This window comes from Orcinus orca, chromosome 11, assembly GCF_937001465.1.
Source record: "Orcinus orca chromosome 11, mOrcOrc1.1, whole genome shotgun sequence".
In the NCBI taxonomy this organism is placed as follows: Eukaryota; Metazoa; Chordata; class Mammalia; order Artiodactyla; family Delphinidae; genus Orcinus; species Orcinus orca.
Genome location: NC_064569.1, coordinates 90,657,569 through 90,682,917, shown reverse-complemented (window position 1 = coordinate 90,682,917; position 25,349 = coordinate 90,657,569). Strand labels below are relative to the sequence as shown.

Sequence of the window (25,349 nt, the reverse complement as noted above, 5' to 3'; positions counted from 1 at the left end):
TGACACCAGTGGCCCTAATTTCTGCCCCTCTTCCACCCTTGCCCTGTGGATCTGCTGCTCAGACTGCCTGTCTGGGTTCTTGTCCCTGAGGTGCTCGCTTCTTCCCTCCCTCCCTTCGTTACCCCTCCCTCCCTCCCTCTCTCTCCCTTTGTTGAGATATGATTCAGTTTACATTCTTTGATAGAAGGTATTTACTATCTTCTCCAGTCTCCCTAGAAGATGCCTAGAAGCCACTATGTGAAATTTGTAACTGGGAAAGGAGCATTAGGACAAGAAGAACAGCTCTGATATTTGGAAGGAACTAGAGATTATCTGGTCCAATGTCTGGGGGTCTAGGTTGAAAGGACCCCCTCTGCAGTATTCTTGGAATCGCCCAGACTTGGCCTTGGCTTATCCAGCACGTCATTTCCAAGGGTAGTTACCTTTCTATGCTGTTCCTGGGAGTAACCTAACACCTGGAACCACAGGTGCTTGGTAAGTAACTGTTCACTTTTGGGTAAATGGGGAACTTCTTCAGAAAATGGGGAACTTGCCTCAAGAAAGTTCTCGATATTGAGCCCAAATCTGCCTTCCTATCCCATGGCCCTGTTGTTCTGAGCGCTACCCGCACAGAATGGTAGCTGCCAACGAAGCTATCCTTTCCAAGATCAATTTGAAGACAATTTCTGCAGCTCCTCTTTAAAAATTGTTTTTGGTGTCTGTTTCTGAGCCATATAAAGGAATTGTGCTTAGTGCTTTGTCTTAATATCAGCGTCCTGGAGTCTTTTCTGTATTGGGATTTGCAACGATCCCATATTTAGACCAAGGGAGACTCAGGTGGTGAGGGAGGCACAGCTGGTTTGCAGAAATCACTTAGTGAGCTGATGCTCTTCCGGGACTCATCTCTACCCGATCAATAGATTGCAATTGGATGTATAGATTTTTTCATTCGTTTATTTATTCATTCGATCTCTCATTTATTTGTTCAACAGACATTTGTTTAGCACTTACCGTGTGCCAAGCCCTGTGTTAATCACTGGATACAGAGATGAATGAGAAATCTTATATTCTCAAGAAGCTGTTAGCCTGGTGGGGAAATCCGATACGAAGGCAGATAATTCCAATACATTGTGATACGTACTATAATAATCATTATAGTGCACAAGGCACAGTGGGAGCTCCAGAGAGGGAGGGTCCATTCTACGTAGCAGATGGGGTCAGGAAAGTTCTCACTGAAGATCTGACACTTGAGCTGAATTTTGGAGGTAGACCAGATAGGTAGATGGCATTGAGGAAGGTGTTGGAAGAAACCACCAGGGAAAGGTGCAGAATATGCAAAAGCTTGTAGGGGGCATGAAGGATCGTGGTCTGTTTGGGGAAATAGGTGGTTTTCGGTTGGCAGGGTGAGAGCATATGTGTAGGAAAGCAGCAGGATGGAGAGGGAGGCAGGGACAGACCTTGAAGGACATCAGCTCAGAGCCACTTGTGTATTCTCAGCACAAGTTTGCTCAATCTTCTGTGTTTAATGTGGAGTTCTTAGCGTTATGGAGGTCATAAAAGAATGGCCAGATTTAAAATAATAATTATAGAAAACTTGAACATACTCAAAAATTGAGATATAGTACAATGACTTCTCATATATTCAATAATTACTGTGTTTTTGTTACATTTGCTCTATCCATTTTCTTTTCCTTTTTCCCTGCTGAAATACTTGAAAGTAGACTTCAGACACTATGGCATTTCATCCCAACATACTTTATTATGTATTTCTAAAAAATGGTCATTTTCAGGAATTCCCTGGTGGTCCAGAGGTTAGGACTCTGAGCTTTCACTGCCGGGGCAGGGTTCAATCCCTGGCTGGCGAACTAAGATCCTGCAAGCCTCACACCATGGCGATAAAAGGAAAAGAAAAGGGTCATTTTCTTTTATAGAATCACAGTGCTATTAGCACACCTAATAAAATTAACACTGTTTTCTTCATATCATCTAATATATAGTTTATATTCAAAATTTCCCAGGTGCCTTAAATGTATTTTATAGGAGTTGGGTTGTTTCACTCAGGATCCAGGTGAGGTGGGAGGGGAAGATTTTACTCTGAATTTGATCAATAGATGTATCAATAAGGATGGTGGGCAGGCTGAAGGATGGCTCCAGTAATGCCCACCCCCTGGCAGTCCTGCCATGTCTAAATCCTTCTGTGTGAGTGGGCAGGACCTGTGACTTTCTTCTACCCAGTGGAATATGGCAAAGGTGCAGACTTCTGTGACTGGATTATGGAAGATGCTGACTTCCGTTATATTTGTGGAATCTCTCTCCTGTTGGCTTTCATGAAGCCAGCGGCTATGGCTACGTTGTGAGCTGCTCTCTGGGGAAGCCCAGATGGCAGGGAACTGAGGGTGACTTCCAGGCAACAGCCAGCAGGGAACCAAATCCTTTCACAACCAGAGTCCTTTCAGATGAGACCCCAGGCCCAGCAGACACCCTGGCTGCAGCCTCTTTAAGGGGTCCTGAGCATAAGACCCAACTCTGCTGTGCCCAGATTCCTGGCCTCCAGAAACTGAGATCATACACATGTGTTGTTTTCAATGGCTAAGTGTGTGGTGATTTTATGCAGCAATAGATAACTAATATAGATGTGTTTGGTTGCTAGTAATAGAAAACCTAACTACCAGTGGCTTAAAGCACAAGGAGATTAATTGTTTGCCTAACAGGAAATTAGGTAGTTACAGGGCTGTTTCAGCAACTGAATGGTGTCATCAGGGACCCAGATCTTCCTATCTTTCTGCTCTGTCAAGTATTCTTGCGTGTTGGGTAATGTCTTTTATCATGAGGGCAGTATGGTTGCCTCAGCTTTGAGGATCATGCCCTCACTGCAGTGACCAAACAGTAAGGGAGAGGATGTCTCCCTCTTACTAGATAGAAATAGCTTTCCCAGAAGCACCTGGTTGTCTCCTCTGAGTATCTTTTTTTCCAGAACTGGATCGAATGCCCATTCTCAGACCTAATACCTGGCAAAGGGAAATAAGATTGTACAACTAGTTTGGACCAATCAGTCATGGTTTATCTCCTGAGCTAGGCACTTTGTCACCTGAATGAAACGGACGTTTTATTAGCAAGGGAGAAGGGAGGAATGACGCCTAGGCAGGCGATGGTCAGTATCTGCCGAAGGAACACTGCACGCCAACAGAGGGATGCGTATGACCTTTTCCACACGTTGAACCTGCACATCGAGCCTCTTCCCTCAGCATGGCAGGAGCTAGAAGGAACTTTCTCTCGCTCTGGCTGACAGCTGCAGCCAGCACTGTATTGTCTTGTCATGGATCCGAGGATAACAGGCATCCAGTGGTCAGGGCTGGGACCTTTTGGAACATGTTTTTTCTAACTCAAATGAAAAAAAGGATACACATGCATTATAAGACTGTGCATCACAATGTAATGAGTCAGTAGGTGTCAAAATCTGGTTCCGTCATTATCTGCGATGTAAAATTGGGAAATAACCTCGTGACCTTCAGTTGCTTTATCTGCAGTGCCCATTTGATTTTTTTTCTTTCAACATTTCTCCTTCTAAAGCTGGGGTTTACTAAAGGGCTATATGCAAATTTTTTTAAACATCTTTATTGGAGTATAATTGCTTTACAATGGTGTGCTAGTTTCTGCTTTATAACCAAGTGAATCAGTTATACATATGCATATATCCCCATATCTCTTCCCTCTTGCGTCTCCCTCCCTCCCACCCTGCCTATCCCACCCCTCTAGGTGGTCACAAAGCACGGAGCTGATCTCCCTGTGCGATATGCAAATATTTTAACCAGGGGACTCCTAGGGACTTTAATTGGAGCCCATTGCCGAGGGCTTGTATACACTACATTTGGAAAGGGAGGCCTGAAAACTCCCCTCCTGTTGCCAGTAATTCTCTCTCTTTTCCTTATTTCCGGGAAGGACAATTCTCATGTTTTGAGGAGCACATCTGGTGGGTGGCCTCATGCCATGGCTCAATCCAGACAACGGTGACTGTCTCAGTAGGATGGGGTCAGGATGGACTTTTTTTTTTTTTTTGCAAATTGAATGAAGTTTAACTGGGAATGGGTGGGAATGTCCATTTATATATTGCAAATGAGCATGCAAAACCTGACATATTGGAAGGAGCAGAAACTCCTCCAAAATTGTCCCCTGGGGAGGGGCACGGCTCAGGACCCAGCTGGCTGTTGTGTTTAACTAGAGCAGCTGATAAAAGCAGAAGCCTAGTTCTTCTGGAAGCAGATTCCAGCTAAAGTGACGGATGTAAGTACTGACACAGCTGCAGGGCTGGAGGTGTGTCCGGGAGACCTGCGTTTCTCAAATGCACAGTAGAATCATTTGGGAAGTTTATAGAAATCTGGAGGCCCAGACTGAACCCCCATGCCAATCACGTTAGAATCTCTGGGAATAGGATCAGTAGCTTTTATAACTCCAAAGCTGATTCCAATGTACAGCCAAGTTTGAGAACCGGTTATCGTTCTAGACCAGGGGTCCGCAATCTTTTCTGGTAAAGGACCAGGTAGTAAATATTTTTGGCTTTGCTGCCCATGTGTTCTCTATCGCAACCACTCAGCTCTGCCGCTCTTGCAAAAACAGCCATAGCCAATGTGTAAATAAGTGAGTGAGGTGGTGTTCTAATAAAACTTTATTTACAAAAACAGGCAGTGGGCTGGGTTTGGCCCATGGGCCCTAGTTTTCTGATCCCTATTCTAGACCCTGCAATGCAGTTTGGGCTGCAAGCATCACCTGGGATCTTGTTGGAAATACAGACTTGCGGGCCCCATTCCAGACCTACTGTATCTGCATCTACATTTAAACAAGATTCTCCAAGTGATTCCTATGCACATTGAAGTTTAAAAAGCAGTAATCTAGACCATTGGTTCTCAAAGTGTGGTCCCTGGATCAGTGACATTGGTATCCCCTGGGAACTTGTAGAAATGCAAACCCTCAGGCTCCACTCAAGACCTGCTCAGTCAGAAACTCTGATGCACCTTAATGGTTGAGAACTACTGGAACCGACAAGTGGTTCTCAAACATTAGCTTATTCTAGGAGATTTAAATAATCTCCAGGCTCAGGCTTCACCTTGGACCAATTAATATCAGAATCTCTGGGATGGAGACCCAGGCATCGGTACTTAAAAAGTAATTCTCCAAAAAAAAAAAAAAGTAATTCTCCAAGAGATTCCAAGGTGTAAGTGAGTTTGAGAACCAGTGCCGTAGGCAGAATGGGCACATTGAGAGCATGGCCATCCGCTTGGGTGGCGCTTTACTGCAGCAGGCAGTGGAGGGAAGGCCCACCCTGGGAAGCAGGTGGGTAGCAGATACTGTTGATTGGTGAGCCAACAGCTTCCCCTACCTGATTTCCCTGCTCGGAGGAATTATGTGCTTCATTAGATGCTGGGCCGTTACTCAGCCCCAGGGAGATCATGAGTGGTCAAACCGATGGATAGTTCAGGCATAGGTGTATGAGCCAGTCTTGGCCCAGGGAACTGAGAGGAGGCCTGTTGTCTGTTGTTCTGAAAAGATTTTAAAAAGTACATGATAGGAAACTTCCTTTTTGCTGGATGTGATGTGTGATGCCTGAAAACACTGTAGCCTTCTTGGGCCCATAAGGCATGATGAAGATTGTAGAGAGCAAGTAAGCGCTTGGGTCCTTCAAGGCGTTGGATCACTGAATTTACCAATCCTGGACTTCTTTGGATTTCTTGTTACGTGAGATAAGAAATTCCTTAGCATCTAAGTCACTTTCAGTTGGGTCTTCTATTACCTGTAGCCCAGAGCATCCTAAAAAATTTAGGGAAGTAATTACAGATTCACAATGTCAGGACCCCAGAGGTTCGTCTGCAGGTTTAACAAAGCCATCTATGGCAGGGGCAGGGAAACAGAGCTAACATTTACTGAGTGCCTATCTTGGGCCAATGGCTTTTTCTTCTGTGATCCATGAAATACTCATAAATATCCCGCAGTGGAGGTTTCTGCCTTCATTTCATAGGTAGGACTTAGAGAGTTTGCAGTATACTTCAAGTTAAATAGTGGACCCAGGATTCAAAAACAGGTTTTTCTAATTTCAAAGTCTATCCATGATCTATAGACATATGGGAACCTACGTGTTCTAAGACTGCGAGATTTTAAACTGGAGCTCTCAGGCTTAGAGAGCGGGGCTGGTAAGCAGGCCCCCCCCCCCAAAAAACATTCATTTACTGGGAACAATGAAGGGACGTAGTTATCATAAGTCGAATGTAGGCAGGGATCTCTCTTGGAAACAAGGCAAAGCTCTCCTTGTAGAAGTGAGGCACAGGGAAGGGTCAGGCCAAGAGCATGCTGCTGTACCCTAAAAGAAGACTCGAGGCTGCTGTCACCCCTGTGAGTCTCCTGGGCATCTTGTTAAAATACAGATTTGTATTCAGGCGATCTAGGGTGGGGCCTGGGATTCTGCATTTCTAACAAACTCCCAGGTGATGCTGATGCTGCTGGGCTGGGGACCCCACTTAGAGTTTCAAGTGGTTAAATCCATCCCGCTGAAGCTCAGTCCTCACTCTGTCTGACTTGAGTGGGTCTGAACCCACAGCCAGGGCAGGGTTGCTAAATGGCCTTGGTGGTGGGGAGAGGAGGGCTCTAGGGATGGGGGCCCAGGTGGGACCTGATGTAGGGCTACAGGGTGAATCTAGTGCCGCTGTCAAAATGGTTTCTGGAATTCCTGAGAAGAGAATTCAGAGGAGATATCTTTGGGGAAACTTCCAGAAGCAGCATTTGTCTTGGGGTCAGTGTGATGTGGTGAAACATATATGGGTTTTGAAGTTGTTCATTCATCCCTCTGCCCATCCATCCACCCGTGCATTCAAGTTGGCATTCATTTATGCAGTAGCCATGTGCCAGAACTGTTCTAGGTCTCCTTCTGGCTCTGTCCTTTGGCAAACCATTCTATTTCTCTGATTCTTTATTTCCTCATTTGTAAAATGGGGATGAGCATAGCAGTCACTTCACAGGCTTGTTGTAAAGATTGGGTGAGACAACTGAAAGGGAAACTGCTTTTTAGATCATGAAAAGTCACCATGAATAAGGAGGAAGGTTGTTTTCTCGTTCACCATGTCTTTCTTCATCAGGTGCTCCTAGAGGCAGTGCTGGTGTGAGAAGCTCTTTGAACTTCTGACTTGTGACTGGGATCGGGGAGAATGTTACCATGTGATACGGCACATCCTCCTCCCTCCGCAGGCTGCCGAGGCTATTCGGTCTGTGTCAGGATTGTTCCTGGGCCCTTGTGTAGGGCTGAGATAATGGGTCAGGGCAGAAACAGTCACTCAGGCTGGCTGGATTGATTAATGTGGGTGGAAAAGGAAATGCAGAAAGATACAGCTCAAAGCCAGAAGCATACACATGAAAGGTGTGAGAAGACGGAAGAAAGATAAGATGGACTGATTGGGGGAAGAGTTTAGGTAAGTTTGGAGAAAGGGAGAAGAGGATTTTGGAGGGTGATTCATGGGAGCTATTGAGAGAGTTGAGGAAAGAGGAGTTGTGAGATGTTTGTTGTGTGTTATAGACTTTCCTTCTTTAGAAGTTATGTGAGGCTCTTCAAGTAAGGATTTACCTTGCTTTTCAAAAGAAGAAAACCAGAGCATAGAGACTGTTGGTTTGGAATACGATACTGGGTCACATGCAATATTGGGTCTAGGTAGAACCCTAAGACCACTTTTTTTTTTTTTGTAAAATATTTATTTGGTTGCACCAGGTCTTAGTTGCGGCAGATGGGCTTCTTAGTTGCAGCTCACAGGCTCCTTAGTTGCGGCTCACCAGCTCCTTAGTTGTGGCATTTGAACTCTTAGTTGCGGCATGCATGTGAGATCTAGTTCCCTGACCAGGGATCGAACCCCGGGCCCCCTGCATTGGGAGCGCGGAATCTAATCCACTGCGCCACCAGGGAAGTCCCGCCACTTGGTTTTTTTATTTTATTTTATTTTATTTGCGGTACGCGGGCCTCTCACTGCTGTGGCCTCTCCCGTTGCGGAGCACAGGCTCCGGACTTGCAGGCTCAGCGGCCATGACTCACGGGCCCAGCCGCTCCGCGGCATGTGGGATCTTCCCGGACCGGGGCACGAACCCGTGTCCCCTGCATCGGCAGGCGGACTCTCAACCGCTGTGCCACGAGGGAAGCCACTGCCACTTGGTTTTATAGGGATTACATGGAATGAAAGTAATGATGTTACAAATATACTTATACATATACATATATGGAAGAGGGAGAGAGAGAGAGAGAGAGAGAGAGCGAGATTGATTGATTGATTGATTTGAGGTTCTCCCAAGGAAAGGAGCTTTCTATATAATGTAACCTTCATCAGGAAGACACTCTGATACAATGGAAAGAGCATTCTCAACTTGGGTGTCAGACCCACGTGGTAATCACTTCCGGTTTTGCCACCACTTGGAGATGTTTGTTTCTTTAGTTCTCAGTTTCCTCCTCTGTGAATTGGCAACACTATCTGCCATGCCCACGTTTTGAGGGTCAAAGTAGAATAAGAGGCAGTAAAGCATTGGGGAACAGTGAAGGGTTCTGCCATGTGAAAAGCATAATGAAGGAGGAGATTGCATTTAAAATTAAGGCATCCATGGCAGATGCCCAGCACAGCCTCCGCCATAGTCGTTTCCTTCCCACCTCCTTTCTTCTTAGAGCATCCAGGCTTTGTTGAGGTAATGAGTGCCCAGATACTCCATGGGCCCCTCCCTAGTTGGGAGGTGGAAACTGAATGCTGATTGGTGTAAGCTGAAGACAGTAATCCCATTCTCCTGGCCAATGGTAGGTTGAGCCATAAACATGTGATGCAGATTATCCCGTGAGGCTGCTGGGGACTTGTGGGAAAATTTCCCTTCATCCTTAAAAAGGGGCAGAGGGTGGACACCTGCTCCTTCCTGACTTTGGACATTGTCATATCAAGATGTGATGCTTTGAGCTGGGACAGCTATCTTGCAAGCATGATGGAAAAGCCAGGAGAACCACAGAGAAACCAGCTGGATCCCTTATGTCATGGAGCTGCTGATTTATACCCCCCCGGAAGCAATTTGTCTGTGCGCTTCTTGAGATATAAAATACATTTCTGCAAGCCGCTTTTAGTTAGGTATCCCTTTCTGCACTCATTCTTCATTCTTCATTTGTTTGACAACTATCTGTAGATGTCTGACTGTGTATCAGGACCTTCAAGATACTGGGGCTAAGGTGGTGATATCCCTGCCCTCACGGAACTTACTTTCAGATGTGGGAGGTGGAAAATGGACAAATCAGTAAATAAAACATAGAGAATTTCAGATGGGGATGAAGGCTGTGGGGAAAAATAAAGTAGGGAAGGGGGTCCCGGAATAGGGTTGGCCTCACCACCTGTAGAACCGAATGAGACTGAGAGTGCCGGGGGTCCTGGGCTTCTACTGGGGACTGACGCAAATGGACATAAAGGCCATGATGAGAATAGACCCGGGGGGGTCTCCAGACATTTGGCAGTCGTGAGTATTGGGCCAGGGGAGAGGGAGGCAAGGGGGTCTTACTAGGAGCTCACCTTGTTTGGGGGCCCCCTCTTTTTTTAAATACATATATTTTCTTGTCCGCACCGTGCGGCACGTGGGATCCTAGTTCCACTACTAGGGATGGAACCCGTGCCTCTTGCATTGGCAGCCCGGAGTCTTAACCACTGGACCACCAGGGAAGTCCCTGGGCACCCCCTCTTTACTTGGCTGTAGTAAAGGGGATGTGTGGACTGAAGGAAGTGGGGGTGTTGACATGACATGATCTTCTGAGCTTCCTTTTGACTCCCGAAGGCATCCCGATGATGTTGCATCCTCAAAAGTAGCGCCCCCGCCCCCTTCCACCTTGGAACTGAGTATGGCTGGGACGTGGGTCCGCTGTGGGATTTAAGGGGAGGCTGGCATTACCACCATGTTCATGGCAGGGGGATCCGCACACTGCACAGCTGTAAATTGTGGTCCGAAGGGTCAGGCTTCCAGAATCCCTCAGACCAGCGTTTTATCTTCCTGGAAGGCACGGCTGTCATGTGATTTGCGTTCTGCTCCTGTAGGGACTGAGGGTCAGAGACAGGGGCTGAGGGGCTCAGTCTCCCCTCCCGCACCCCATCGCTGGCCACCCTGAGCCCCAGGACAGCCGGCTGAGGCGGAGGTTGAGCCGTGGTGTTTGTCAATCTCCTGTCATGACTCAGCTCTTCCAACACCCCCGGCTGCCACAGAAACCCCCAAAGGAGCAACACAGCTAAGGATGCCCCTCCCCGGGCTATTACTAATAATGCAGATTCCAGAATTAGCAGGAATTAGCACATTCCAGGCCAAGCAGGGTCAGCACTGATTGGCTTTGTGGCAGGGCTTACAAAGGACAGATCCAAAGGCGAGGAGCCTCCCAGGGCCTCTTGCCCCGACACACTCCCATACAGCACGGCGGCACCGTGGCAAGGGCACGGCTCAGGCTCAGGGCAAGCGCTGTGTTCCCGTTCACCCTCCAGCACTTACCAGCTGGTCACTTTAGGTCAATCATGTAATGTCTTGGAGACTCGCTTTTTTCATCTGTAGAAGACGAGGACAATGCATCCCCCATAGGGTTGCCATGGGAATGAGGATAAGCAGGATAACGGATGGGTAGAGGATAAATGTTAGGTAGTGTTAAGAACCTGGGCTGCTCTTTCCAGCTAATAGAGCAGCATCCCCCTGGGGCACTTGGAGTGGCACAGGCTCTGTAAGTGACATGTGTTTTTTCTTCCAATAAATTGTCAGAAGCACAGGAAAAAAAAAAAAAAAAAGAACATGGGCTGTAGGTACAAGTCCCTGGGTCTGAACCCGAACTCCTCCACCTCATAGCTGTGTGAAGTTGGGCAAGGGCATGACTTGGGACCTCAGTTTACTCATCTATCGAATAGGTGTGTTAATAACACCTACATGATGGGATTGTTAGGACTTGATGAGGTAATGCAGGTGAAGCTCTTAGCATAGCGTCTGGTGCCTAGTAAAGTTTCATTCAATGTTTGACATTCTTAATTTACTGTTATTTCAGGTTACATGACTTTCGATTGGAAGACTCTATACTGAGCACACTCAAACCCTTGGGCAGTTAGCAGTTTGAACAAGGAAAGGGAACTCAAGTGTCTTGACTCTCCAGTTCCTTTGATTTCCCCATGGCTGTAATTCCTTTCCTCCTAGACTAGGCTCCAGCACTCAGGGCTACAATTTCAGGGTAGAGTAAGGAGCCAGGGGATCACAGCCTTTTGACTCTTTCTGTGTCAGCCCCAGGTGTTTCTGTAGAAGTCATAAACTGACTCAGTGTCAGAGCTATAGATCATCTGGTTCAATACTTCCCATTTTACAGGCAAGGAAACTGAGACCATAGTCCCAGATGGTAGAAGAGCCTGCTCATCTGACTCCTGGGGCAGTGCTCTTTCCACTACCTTACACTGCTAGCTGATTAACCCGGCACTCATTCCCAACATTTTCTCCCTTGATAGTCAATCTAGAGTACAGCTAGGTGTTTTAATGTGGTCCTATTTTAGCCAATGAGATGTAAGTGGAAATTTGTTGTGGGTGAAGTGAGGCTTCCAAGAAAGCTTTTGCTTTACTGGTAAAAGGGATAGGTAGAGTTGTCTTTGCTCTCCTCTGCCTTTCATCCTGCCTGGAATGTGGACGTGATGCCTGGAGCTGTAGCAGCCATTTTATAACGATGAGGGAAAGGCTGAGAAAATTGCAGAGACACTGCCCTGACATCATTGAGCTAATGAGTGAATTCTGGCAGCCCCTTGTTTGTTTGTGTTAGTCAGATGTTCTGTTACTAGCAGCAGAAAGCATCTCTAACTGCCTTTCCCCTTGTTGAGCTCTTCTTAGAGGTGAAGCACTGAGATCTTCAGACAGGAGGAAGGGCCTGCATGGAGGGTGGGGGCCAAGGAAATGCTGGCTGCTCTTACAGAGCACTAACCCTTGGATCTAGCCATTTTTAGACATAGCTTTTGGTTCTCACTAGACTGTGGGGTCTCATTCCAGCCTATGACTTAGGGCTGAGAGCCCAGTTACCAGTTAATAATATGGGCTGCTGCAGGGTGATGTTTGCAGGCACTCCCTGCTGCACAGCAGCCTGTGAATACAGAGTGTTATTATCATTAACCCTCCACTGGCCTCCAGGAGCCAATGGAAGTGAACCGTCTTACTTGTTTGAGAGACGAGAGAAATGTAATTGTGATTTAATTCTTGGCTCCTCTGAAATGTGCCTGTACGCTGCTCAGAGGTGGGAGGGGGAGAGACAGTAAAAAGAGAACACTTCTCACGGGTGGAGGGGAGAAAAATGGCAGCGTGAAGGAGCATCAGTCTCCATTCAAAGGACCATTTTCTATGTGACATTTTATAAATTATTTCAAATATAATCTTGAATATAATCAACAGTCACGCTTCTGCCTACCTCCCTGCACTCCACATCTTCCCCCACCAATCTTCGAAGGAAAAGATCTCAGGTAAGCCTGCCCTTCCATTGAATCCTCCAGAATTGAAAAAAGCTGAAATTATGGCTTAAAATGACCTCTTAGCTTAAATGAAGGTAAATCTGTGAAGGTAAATCTCACGGAAAAGAGACAGTAAGTTTGGCTTCTGTGGCTCGGGTGGCTCCCCTCCTCACAAAGGCGATGCATTACTAATTAATTAATTAATTAAACAGTTGTGTGGTGGGCACTCTGTTTTATGTATCTGGCCCACTCTCTGGGAGCAAAGATTCTGTCTTACGTATTTCCACAAGATACAAGCTGTTTAATTAGTGATGATGTGATGGATGCTGGGGCCAGACTTCCTGGCTTCCAACCCTGGCTCTGCCACTTAGCTGTGTGATCTTGGGCACATTACTTTACCTCTCTGTGCCTCAGTTTCTTATCTGTAAACCGGGGATGATAATAATACCTACCTCCTGGGGTGGTTGTGAAACTAAGGGAAAGAGTACGTGTAAAGCTCTTAGCTATAGCTCTAATGTGTTAGCAGTCTCATTGTGCCTGGTACATGGCCAGGTGTGGTTAACATGCGGGAAGAATAACTCCAGTAGAATTGGTGGTAGAAAGAACAGCTAACGATTATTGAACCCTTATCCTTACCAAGGCACTTTGTTAAGCTTGTTGCATCCATTATCTTATCTAATTCCCAGGCCAGTGCTGTTCATTCACTCACTCACTCACTGACCATGGTTGTCGGGTGCTGCACTGTGCCAGGCATTGTGTGTACAATGGAGAACCCAAGAAACGAGGTCCCTGCTCCAGCCAGTTACATTAATTTACATTCTCGTGGGGAGACAGACAAGAAGCTAACAAAAATGTCACCTACAGTGAAATGTTATAAAGGGACAGGAGAGATGCTCTGAAGAGACGCCACATAGCCTGGGAAGTAAGGCATCGTGGGAGGAACTATTTTAGGCAGGGTGGTCGAGGAAGGTCTCTTCACGGTGATTACCTTTGTGGAGACTCCAATGATGGGAGGGAGCAGGCCATGTTCCTCAATGGATTGGGAGGAGTTAGGCAGGCATCAAGCTCTCATGAGACTTTTGTTTTGGTGGGAGAGTCAGATGTGATATCTGGACCTACAAGCAAGGGTGACAAGAGCTGCCACAGGAAAAATGCAGGGCACTCCGAGGACACCACCTATTCATGTGTCTCTCCTCTACAAGTGACAGAAGCCCCACTCAACTGGATTAATGAAAAGAGGGCCCTGCTGGTTCAGGTAATTTCCAAGGTGGGTTAGGTTGGCTTCAGGCATGGCTGAATCCAGGTGTTCTAAGGGTGGCTTTAGAACGAAGTCGCTGCTTCACTTCTCAGCTTGGCTCCGTGTGGGCTTTGTCCTCCACAGCCTCTCCAAGTGGTGCTCTCAGTCCCTACCCTGATTACTGTGGTCAGGAGGATGGTCAGAGGCCAGGTCGTCTGCCCACCCCGCCCACTCCCTGAGGACTGACAGTAGGCTTCTAGAAGGAAACTCAGGCTGGTTTTACAGGAGAATTTCTGCCAGGCAGATGGAACTAACCGGCTGCCACCTAGTCTGGGGGCACAGGGCGGAGCTTCTTGTGGAAGTGATGTTCAAACAAGTCCTGCAGCTGAATAGCGGGGAGAGAGCCAGCAGGGTAGGGAAGAGAATCAGACTCTCAGGGTTGAAAGGGGTATAAAGTGAGGGGTCCACTCCGGGACACTTTTGGGGAGTAAAAGAGCGCTGTTAACCATTGCACCGGGACAACCGTGGTAACAGGGACTGCGGTGGGCAAACTGCAACATAGGGCCACCCAACTTAAAGTCATCTTTTTTGAACTTCTTCTGATATTCAGCTCCCCTCCATATCCCTGCTCAGTGCTTCCCAGCCTTGGCTTTCATGCCTTCAGGGCCGGGACTCTCACTACTTCCTGTATAAGCCTGTTTTCTTTTGGTTCAGGTCTGCTTGTTTGTTTTTCTGTCTTTTGCACCCAAATATATTTCTCTGAAGCATCCGTCCATTGGTCCAGGTCCCAGATTCAACACTTTGGAGTGCAACACATTTTTTTTAAATTGAAGAGGAGTTGATTTACAGCATTGTGTTAGTTTTAGGTGCACAGCAAAGAGATTTGGTTGTGTTGTACATATCTATAATATATGTATATGTCTATATTATTTTTTGATTCTTTTTTCCATTATAGTTTGTTACAAGATATTGAACATAGTTCCCTGTGCTATACAGTAAATCCTTGTTTATCTATTTTATATATAGTAGTGTGCATCTGCTAATCCCATTTTATCCCTCTCCCCACTTCCCCTTGGGTAACCATAAGTTTGATTTCTATGTCTGTGAGTCTGTTTCTGTTTGGTAAATAAGTTCATTTGTGTCATATTTTATTATTTTTGGCTTTTTTTAAACATCTTTATTGGAGTATAATTGCTTTACAATGGTGTGTTAGTTTCTGCTTTATAACAAAGTGAATCAGCTATACATATACATATATCCCCATATCCCCTCCCTCTTGCGTCTCCCTCCCACCCTCCCTATCCCACCCCTCTAGGTGGTCACAAAGCACCGAGCTGATCTCGCTGTGCTATGCAGCTGCTTCCCACTAGCTATCTATTTTACATTTGGTAGTGTATGTATGTCAGTGCCACTCTCTCACGTCATCCTGTGTCATATTTTAGATTTACATATAAGTGATATCATATGATATTTGTATTTCTCTCTCTGACTTACTTCACTTAGTATGATAATCTCTAGGTCCATCCATGTTGCTGCAAATGGCATTATTTTATTCTTTTATATGGCTGAGTAATATTCTATTGTGTGTATGTACACAATGGAATATGTGCGTAGGTTGCTTCCATGTCTTAGCTACTGTAAATAGTGCTGCTATGAACATTGGGATGCATGTATCTTTTTTTTTAATTAATTAATTTATTTTATTTATCTTTGGCTTCGTTGGGTCTTTGTTGCTGTGCGTGGGCTTTCTCTAGTTGCGGTGAGCAGGGGCTACTCTTCATTGCAGTGTGCAGGCTTCTCATTGTGGTGGCTTCTCATTGCGGAGCACGGGCTCTAGGCGCACGGGCCTTCGGTAGGTGTGCCACGCAGGCTCAGTAGTTGTGGCTTGCAGGCTCTAGCGCGCAGGCTCAGTAGTCGTGGCGCCTGGGCTTAGTTGCTCCGCGGCATGTGGGATCTTCCTGGACCAGGGCTCGAACCCGTGTCCCCTGCATTGGCAGGTGGACTCTCAACCACTGCGCCACCAGGGAAGCCCCGGCATGTATCTTTTTGAATTAGAGTTTTCTCTGGAAGACAGCATAACTGTTGAAGTACAGAGCCAGTGTTTGAACTTGCTGCCTGACCCCACTACGCGGCACAGCCTCCCAGGCTTTGAATCAGAAGATGTGCATTTGCATCCCAGCTTTGCACATGCCCGCTGTGTACTTGGGCGTATTGCTTCACCTCTCCAAGCCTCAGTCCTCTCACCTGTTAAAATGGGTTAACAGCTACAGCTTCCAGGAGGATGGCCGTGAGTATCATGGGTGAAGAGGCTGTTTGCAGAGTTCTATAAAAATCTTCAACTTCCACCGCTGCCCTTGTGATAGGCCTCAAATGGCTGAGACAGTTGAGAAATCTGTCCCAGTGCCAAGCCTCAGCGTCTTCACATTGCCCGTTGCATGTAATGGACTGATTGGTTCCTGTTGCACTGAAGAAAGAAACCAGCTCCAGAGGGGACCGGCCCCCGGGAGGGTGGGAGCCGGGTCTGGGTGTGTGTCTGAGTCTGAAGGGAAGTGTTTCGCAGAAGTTTTTTCTTAACAACCTGCACACAGACTAGCCATTTCCCTCACCGGCTCTGTGGTCGGAAGGAAATATCAATAACATGACTAATTATGGAAATTGCATAATGCACCATTAGTTAGTAATTATGACTTTGTCAAGCGCCTGTTAATTTTTATGTAAGAACCACTCAGTGTGTGACATGGAAATATTAGCTTGTCATCCAGCTTTCCTTTCTGGTGGGGGAGAGTGATCTTGAAAGTTTAGGTTAATGATGTGTTGGGGTGAAGGAAGAGGAAGAGGGGGAGAAGGATGAGGGGAGGGAGAGGATGGAAAGGGGTTGGGCAGCAGAGGAGCGTGTGGCAGGACAGGTGATGTCACGCGTGGAGAGATGCAGATGCTCCCATCTGCATGGGACCCAGGAGCCGGCCTCAGAAGGTGACTCATGTCAGATGGGCCTCCCACTTCTACCCCAGAGCCAAAGAGTTTGCATGGGGTGTTGACACATTTTCCTAGTAAGACAGCTTTATCATTTTACAGCCTCCCCGGAGATTCTTGGCATGTCTCATTTTGCTTGAATAAATTATTAATTTGGTTTAATTAGGCTCATCCAGCTGCTGGGAGGCAGGTTGAGCTAATTCGGGATTCCTGTGTGGGTCTGCATGCATGCTTGGCTCCGTGGATATGGGGGTTGTGGTGGAAAGCTCTTGGAAGGAAGGGGGAGGTAAGGTTTTCTGCAACTCCATCCACTCGTGACTGTTTCTTCTTGGGCACCTGCCAGCTGAGAGACAAGTGCTAAGAACCTTTGTCTTTCTTGGGACACTTGGATCCTTAATTATGGTGGCAGAGTTGCCTAGGTCAGGAGAGGACATGGTTTAAAAGAGTGGATGTCAAGGTGTCTTCCAGCCTGACGTTCAAGGAGCTTCACAGTCAGGCGTTGCATCTACCAAGTTCATTTCCTTGGAGTTACAGACCCTCAAAGACCGCTTCAGCTGACAGGCTTTAGAGCAACACAGCTCTGGGTTCAGAATGTAGCTTTACCCCACATAGCCCTTTGAACTCCGGAAGTTATGTCAACTCTCTGTGGCCTCTATCACACTGAGATAATAATGCCCTGCCCTTGCACCATCACTGTCAAGATGAATGGAGATGATAAATGCATGGAAACTTCCTAGGATGGTGTCTGGCCCATTGTATGTGTTCAGTAAATGGTAGCCGTGCAGTTCATGGGAGAAGCAGGGCAGAAACGGTTACAGCTACTTTATACATGGGGAAATGAAAATCCACGGATTTGCCTTGGACAGATGAGACGAAATCCCTATCCATTGTTCTACCAGCCCCATGGGGGGGGGGCTTGCCACCTCTCAAGGCTGACATTGGCTATTTAGCTGTTTATGTTTTTCGACAAAAGTTTGTGTTTTCACCAGCTGTGAAAACAATGTGCTTAAGAGCCCTGATTATATTTTAATTGTATTCAAATCCCTCTGACACTTCTCCCCATGTAATAAGCTTTCACGATTTAACTTGTTTTGGGGAGAACAAAATCGTCTTCATGGGTTTTGTGATTAATAAACCTGTTTCTAAGCGGCAGCACAGGAATCCATCTCGCCCACCTCTGAGCCCCGGAGCCCGGGTGCGAGCTCAGACAGCACATCTATGTTGGGTCTTCAGTGGTTCTTTCTGTGTTTGTCTCCCGGGCTAGGCTTCAAGCATCTGGAGGAGATGCTTCTTCCCCCGGGTTGGGGGCTGCAGACAGCACGCTCTTCCAGGCTAGGAGCTATGTCTCGTATCTCAGGGACCTAGCTCGCTAGCTCAGTGTATGACACCTGGTGGCCTTTCTAAAACGTCTTGATGGATAAAGACAAGACGCTTAACAACAAAGCTGCAGTGGCTGTCATTTAATCATTCCTCGGTGTTCAGAAGCCTCCATAACATCTCAAGGCCATCCATTTAAATCAATCAGCACACAAAATAAATATCACCACTGTTGCACTGCTTCTGTGCCCACGTGCCAGCTCACATAATCAGAGGATCAGAGACTCCCTTGTTTACAGAGAGGAGACCAAGGGCAGAGGAAGCAAGCAACCCGTGCAAGGTCACCTGTATTTAACTCTTCCCTCTCCACGGCCCCTTTCATTAATTGGTCCGGCATTGTTGACTCTTCTGATAATATATATAATATATATGATAAATACTATATATATATATTTAATCCTTTCTCCACCACTTTATGCCAAGATTGCTGCAACCCCTCCTCACTGATCTTCCTGCCTGGGTCTCTTCCATCTCAGGTTGACAGATTCTCCTGAAAGAGGGTTTGTCTTATTCTACTTCTTAAAAGAACCTACTGTGGCTTTTTCATGCCTACTGCTTGTCTAAGGAAAGAAAATCTATACAAGCTTGCTCAAGAAAAGTGTGTGTGTATGCGGGTTGGGAGGGGTTACAAAATTTGTCCAAGTGCTTAAAAAAGTGCTTGAGACATGGTACTGTATAAGCATTGGTGCTGCTGGTGATATTAGTGCTTATTATTGTAGTTGCTGTTATTTTTGTTATTAATCTCTAATAGAATCCAAGGGTAACAAGTCAGTGCAGCAGGACCTCATGGGAATTAGAATTGAGACTCAGCAAATATGTTACTTCTTTCGGGAAATGTTCTTGGCACCGCTATGCTGTAATTGGATTATCTGAGTGGCCCCAAACAGTCAAGAACCATTATCCCAGTTCTTATCAATATTGTCTTTGGATCAAGCCAGACATCAGGGAGCTGTGTATTTGGACTTTACTGTCTTGGCCCTTGTAGAACTGCTTTCATATAGGCCTTCATTGAAGGGCATTATAAAAAACTAGGGCAAAATCCATGTTCTTGGATTTGTTAAAGAAATATCTAGAAAGTGGTATCCATTACCTTGCATACTTTCCCCTGTATTGGGGACAAATTTCTCTCAGGTCTCTGCACCAGGGAAAGCTGTCATTCTTCTTTTGGTTTGTATTTGATGCTTTGGACATTGGGAATGTTACAATAATGTTCACGTTTCCCTCTTTGCTTTTGCTGCTGGGAATCTCAGAGTTAACTCTCCAGCTGACCTCCAGCAAGGCTTTATGGATGCATTTTATGGGCTAATCTGACTTCATCTTATATTATTTTCAACCTATTTTCCTTTCTCTTTGATTTCATCATAAAAATTCTGTTTTACTATATGCATCTCTGTAAGCCACGTTGATTCCTTTTGGATATCAAGTAGTATATCAGCGAACAAATGTTCATCCATATCCTTGTCCTACCCCATCCTGACCCCAGAGGGTGCATCAGAACAGAAAACCCCTATAGGCTGCCAGGCAGAACCCATTCCCAGATCCCATATAGGTGAATTTTTAACCCAGTGTTAAAATCTCAGTCTTTTAACTGGAGAATTTAGTCCATTTACATCGATTATGATTTATATATTTAGATTCATTTCTGCTATCCAATTTTGACTTTTTATGCATCTCACTTTTTCTAGCTTTTTTACCTTTGCTTTCCTATTTTCTTTTGCCTTGATTGAGATATTTTAATCCTTATTTCAGTTTTACCTCTGTTTGTCTGGAAGTTGTACTAAACCTGTGTTTCTATTTTTTGTGTTTTCCCTAGAAATATATATGATAATAATATATAATATTATTATATATTATAATATATTATAATTAAATAAAATATACTAAAGTATAACAGGTAATACTATATATTCTTATATAGACAATATAAGAATATAACATGCACAAATGTAATATATATTATATGTAGCATATACATATATATGACAATGTTCTAAAATTAATTAACATCTTTACCTTCCTCCCGAACAAAGCAAGGCTATGAGAATACTTTATTATTATCTGCCTCCAGGCTTATTTGTCATTGTTCAGTATTTCCATTCTTGGTTTTTTTGAACCTCATATATTGGACATTATTGTGAATATTTTATAAAATCAATTTTTGTTTAAGTTTATCCACATATTTACCATTTATTTGTTCCTGTTTCTTCTTTCATGTGAAATCTTCTCTGGGATCATTTTCCTTCCTTGTGAAGCACATCCTTTAAAAGTTCCCTTTGTGAAAGTTTGTTGGTTACTAGTCTTTTCTTTCTCTCTCTCTCTCCCCTACCCTTCCTCCCTCCACAAATGCCTTTATTTCACCTTTATATATAGTTTTTCTCTTGGTGCAGAATTCTAGGTTGATGATTACTTTCAGCACTTCGAAGATGTTACTTCACTTTTCTGTGGCTTCCATTGTTGCTATGAAGTCAGTTGTCAATCTGATTATTCCTTTGTGTGTATTGATAATAGATGCCTTTTCTCTGACTTGTTTTGAGACTTCCTATTTAATCCATTCACCGCCCAAGTAATATTTATTGATGGCTATTATGTGCTTGGCGCTCCTTCCTTTCATGGAACCTATACCCTTGGATCTTTGGCATTCTGAAATTTGCCTTTGATGTATCAAGATAGGGATTTCTTTTCAATTTATCTTGCTTGGGGCTTTCTTGGGTTCCCTGACTGTTTAGTTTTGTGTCTTTCGTCAGTTCTGGTAAAACCTTAGTCTTTTTCTTTTATGTCTGCAAATACAGCCTGTTCATCGTTCTCTCTACTCTCTCACTTTCAGTTCTAATTAGACATGTGTTGGATATTTCACTCTATTCTTTATTTCTCTTCACTTTTCCTACCTCCATTTCTGTCTCATGGGCACTTTGAATAACTTCTTTAAATCTATTTTCTGTTTTGCTGATCTTCTCTTTGGCTAGTTCTAATTTATCTCCTGAGTTTTAAATTTTAATTATATTTTTATTTCCATAATTCTATTTTAAACATACGTCTGGTGATCCTGATTGCTTCTTATTTCTCTGTCCTGCTTTAAGTTCCCTCTATCCTTCCCTTGCACTGATACCACACTGTCCTGGTTACTGTAACTTTATGGTAAACCTTGGAATCATGTAGTGAAAGTCCTTTAACTTTATTTTTCAAGAATTCTCTGGCCATCTTAGGTCTTTTACATGTTCATCTGTTTTAGAATCAGCTTATCAGTTTCTTCAAAAAAGTCTGCTGGGATTTTAACTAAGAGTACATTGAATGGTACATAAATTTGAAGAGAATGGACACAGTACCTCCCCATTTATTTAGATCTTTAATTTTTAATAGAGAGGTCTTGCATGTCTTTTGTTAGAGTCGTTCTTTGGTAATTAATTTTTAATGCTATTTTTAACTAGGTTGTTTTAAAAAATTTAATCTTTCAATTGTTCCTTTCTGGAAATACAATTAATTTTTATGTACTGGTCTTGTATCCTGTGAACTTGCTAAATTCACCTATTAGTCTTATTGGTATTTTTGTAGATTCCTTAGAGTTTTCTATATAAACAGCTTTTTTCATTTGGGAGTAAATATATCTTTATGTTTTCCTTTACAATATTTGTGCTGTTGTTTCATTTTATCACTTCATTGCACTGGATAGGACTTCCAGTATCATGCTCAATAGAAGTAGTGCGAGCAGACATCTTTGAGTTCTTCCAGATCTTGGGGAGCTTCAGTGTTTCACTATTATGTAGGATGTTAGCTGTAGATATTTCATAGATGTTCTTTATCGGATTGAGGAAGCTCCTTCCTATTTCTGGTTTTCTGAGAATTAAAATAATCATGAATTGGAATTGAGTTTTGTCAAAGGCGTTTTTTGAATCTTTTGAGATGATCATGTGATTTTTATCCTGTATTCTTTTAGTGTGGTGAACTGCATTGATTTCTTTTTTTATATTAAATCAAGTCTCGAGTTCTTGGAATAAACACCACTTGACCACGCTGTATTATATATTTTTACTCTCTTGCAGATTCAATTTGCTAATATTTAATTAAGGGATCTTTGCATCTATGTTCAAAAGGATTATTGGCCTGTAATTTTCTTTTCTTGCTATACCTTTTTTCAGTTTTTGTTATTGAATTTTCGCTGGCCTCATAAAATGAGTTGCAAAGTGTTTCTTCCTTTTTTACTTTCTGAAAGAGCTCATAACAGATCCTGTGGTGTCCCTGTCCACTGCAGATACCACTTTCAGGAATGAAGGGCTCATTTTTCCAGCTTCTGGGAATGGTGCCTGTTGATGAATCAGCCCCAGGAATTGCCCTGAGACAAATGGAGTTGTCTTGCCTACTCTGCACCCAATGACTAGGTTGATGTAGGACTACAGAGATCTGGACCCCTCCTGTGTTTGAGATGACTTTAAAGAGGCTGAAACCTCTGTTGCAACTCCATCATTGTTCAACTTTTTCTGTTCAATCTTTCTTCCTTTGCTCCATTATAGATGTTGTTCCCAAGAGCATCCCCCAATAAACGACTTGACTAAAACTCTATCCCAATGTCTATTTCTTGGGGAGCTCAACCTATGACAGAGTTTATGTAAAGTTGGTTTTATTTATTTCTTAGATGTTACAATTCATTAAACCATCTTGACCTGGAATTTTCCTTGTGGGACAGTTTTGATTAAGAATTCAATTTCTGGGATTTCCCTGGTGGTCCAGTGGGTAAGACTCCACGCTCCCAATGCAGGGGGTCCGGGTTCGATCCCTGGCCGGGGAACTAGATCCCGCATGCATGTGGCAACTAAGAGATCGCATGCTGCAATTAAGAGCCTGCATGCTGCAACTAAGAGTCCGCATGCTGCAACTAAGAAGTCAGCATGCCACAACAAAGACTCCGCCTGCTGCAATGAAGACCCGGGGCAGCCTAAATAAATAAATAAATAATAAATTTAAAAAAAGAATTCATTTTCTTCAATAGATATGGGGCTATTCAGACTTTCTAATCTTCTTGTGTTGGTTTCAGTAAGTTGTGTTTTTCAAGGGATTCATCCACTTTATCCTTTGTCCACTTTGCCTAATGTTAATATAGGCACACTAGCTTTCTCATGCTTAGTGTTTACATGGTGTGTCTTTTTAAAAATACTTTTAATCTGTCAGTTTCATATTTAAAGTGCTTTTGTTACAAATAGCATGTAGTTAGGTCTTGTTTTCTTATTTACTCTGATAATCTCTGGGTTTGTTTTTAAAATTATTTTATTATTTATTTATTAAAATACTTTTTATTGGAATATAGTTGATTTACAATCTCTGGTTTTGAATCAGAATCCTTAGTCCTTTTACATTAATGAAAGTATTGAGTTTCCTTCTTGGTATATGTTTTTATTTTGTCTTATCTATTTTTTTTTTTTTTTTTTTTTGTGGTACGCGGGTCTCTCACTGTTGTGGCCTCTCCCGTTGCGGAGCACAGGCTCCGGACACGCAGGCTCAGCGGCTATGGCTCACGGGCCCAGCCTCTCCGCGGCATGTGGGATCTTCCCAGACCGGGGCACGAACCCGTGTCCCCTGCATCGGCAGGCGGACTCTCAACCACTGCACCACCAGGGAAGCCCGAGTTATATAAATATTTACCCTCATATTTATCATTCTTATTTCTCTATTTCTTCCTTTAGATCCAGGCTTCCATCTGATTTAATTCCCCGTAAGCCTGAAGAACTTATTTTAGCGCTTCTTATAGTGCAAGTCTGCTGGAGATAAATTCTCTTAGCATTTTTGTCTGCCGAAAATATATTTCTTTCACTTCCATTTTTGAAAGATATTTTCATTGGTTGACAGATTTGGTTGACAGATTTTATTTTCTTTGGTTGACAGACATCTTGGTTGACAGATTTTATTTTCTCTCCCCACTTTAAAGATGCTGTTTCACTGTTTTCCAGCCACTTTTGTTTGCATTGAGACGTCAGCTGTCATTCTTATATTGTCCCTTCCATATATGATATGGCCTTTTTCTCTTGACACTTTTAAGATTTAAAAAAATCTTTTCAGTGGTTTAACTATGATGTGCTTAGGTGTGGGTTTATTTGTATTTATCCTGCGTGGAGTTCACCATTCTTATTGGATCTCTGGGTCTAAAATAAATTTTTGAATTTTGTGTAGAGATGAAGTTTAAAACAAAGTTTAATAAAAGTAAGTTTTGATGAACCCATCACATACATTTTCTACTCTTCTCAATATAGTGGCAAGAATGCATTATGATTTAAAAGTTTCCCACCACAGAGGAGATACAAATCTTCTGGATTGAAAAACAGAGAGAAAATATTTAGTGAAGATTGGAGCTTCGCTGTTTACTCCCTAGAAAGAGCTCTGCCTGTCCTTCCTTTCTGAGGAAAAATAAAGGGGAGAGGAAATGACAGAATTTCCCAGTTAATTACGGTACCTGAGAGCAGAGGGAACATGTGCCCCCTTTCCTGCATAAACGCTGGGAAAATGGCAAGACCCCATGATTCTCCTGTGCTCTATTTGGCCTGAGGAATTGAGTAGAAATGGTTCCAGGTGTCTGTCAGGCAGAGATTACTGGGTCAGTCTCTTAAGTTTCCTGGGGAGCAAAGAATGCCTTTTCTGGATCCCACTTGTATTACTAGAGGTCAAGAAAAGCTTCAGTCTTCCCCCAGCGAGTTTTCTGTAGGCCCTCAGTAGAATTTAGCCTGTAGGCTTCACTGTTGGGACAAGGACACACAACAGTGCGGACTCTCTGAAGATGCCACATGGTTAGATAATAATGTCTGAGGATCAGATTCTGCTCTTTATACCTGTGCTTGGACATTATTTAACTCTTAAGAATATGGGACTACACAGTAGGAAAGAAGACTAGAAACTGAGTGAGGTTTAGTTTCTGCCATCAAAGAAAATGAAGCTTAAGAGAGAAATTAAATGCAGTGACAGCAATATAAAAAGTTTTATTTCTTGTATCTGTGAGCTTTTGGACTGTGCAGATTCCATCTGCAATGGTGACTGTTATTATTATTATTGGGATATCAAGTGCTTCCGCTAGGACATCCCCAGCTCTCCTTGTGTCAGATTATTAAGCAAGTCTCACAAGTTTATTTACTGTATTATGTCATATTATACTCAATACTTAATAGATATCCCATAAAGATTGAATCACGTAGTTGAATTCTTTTGACATATCGAGCCAACTAAAGTTGTGCTGGTTTGCCTCCTGGATGCCTAGACCACTTTCTGTTTTAGTGTTTGGTTCTTTGTGGGTTTCTTTGTTTTGTTTTTTTGTTTTTTTCCTAGTC

General features: G+C 43.9%; 1 long non-coding RNA gene across 1 annotated transcript in view; it reads left to right on the top strand.

Moving 5' to 3' along the window:
* The window catches only part of LOC117199005 (uncharacterized), a 132,369-nt gene that overhangs the window by 27,830 nt on the left and 79,190 nt on the right, over positions 1–25,349 (top strand). The window lies entirely within an intron of this gene.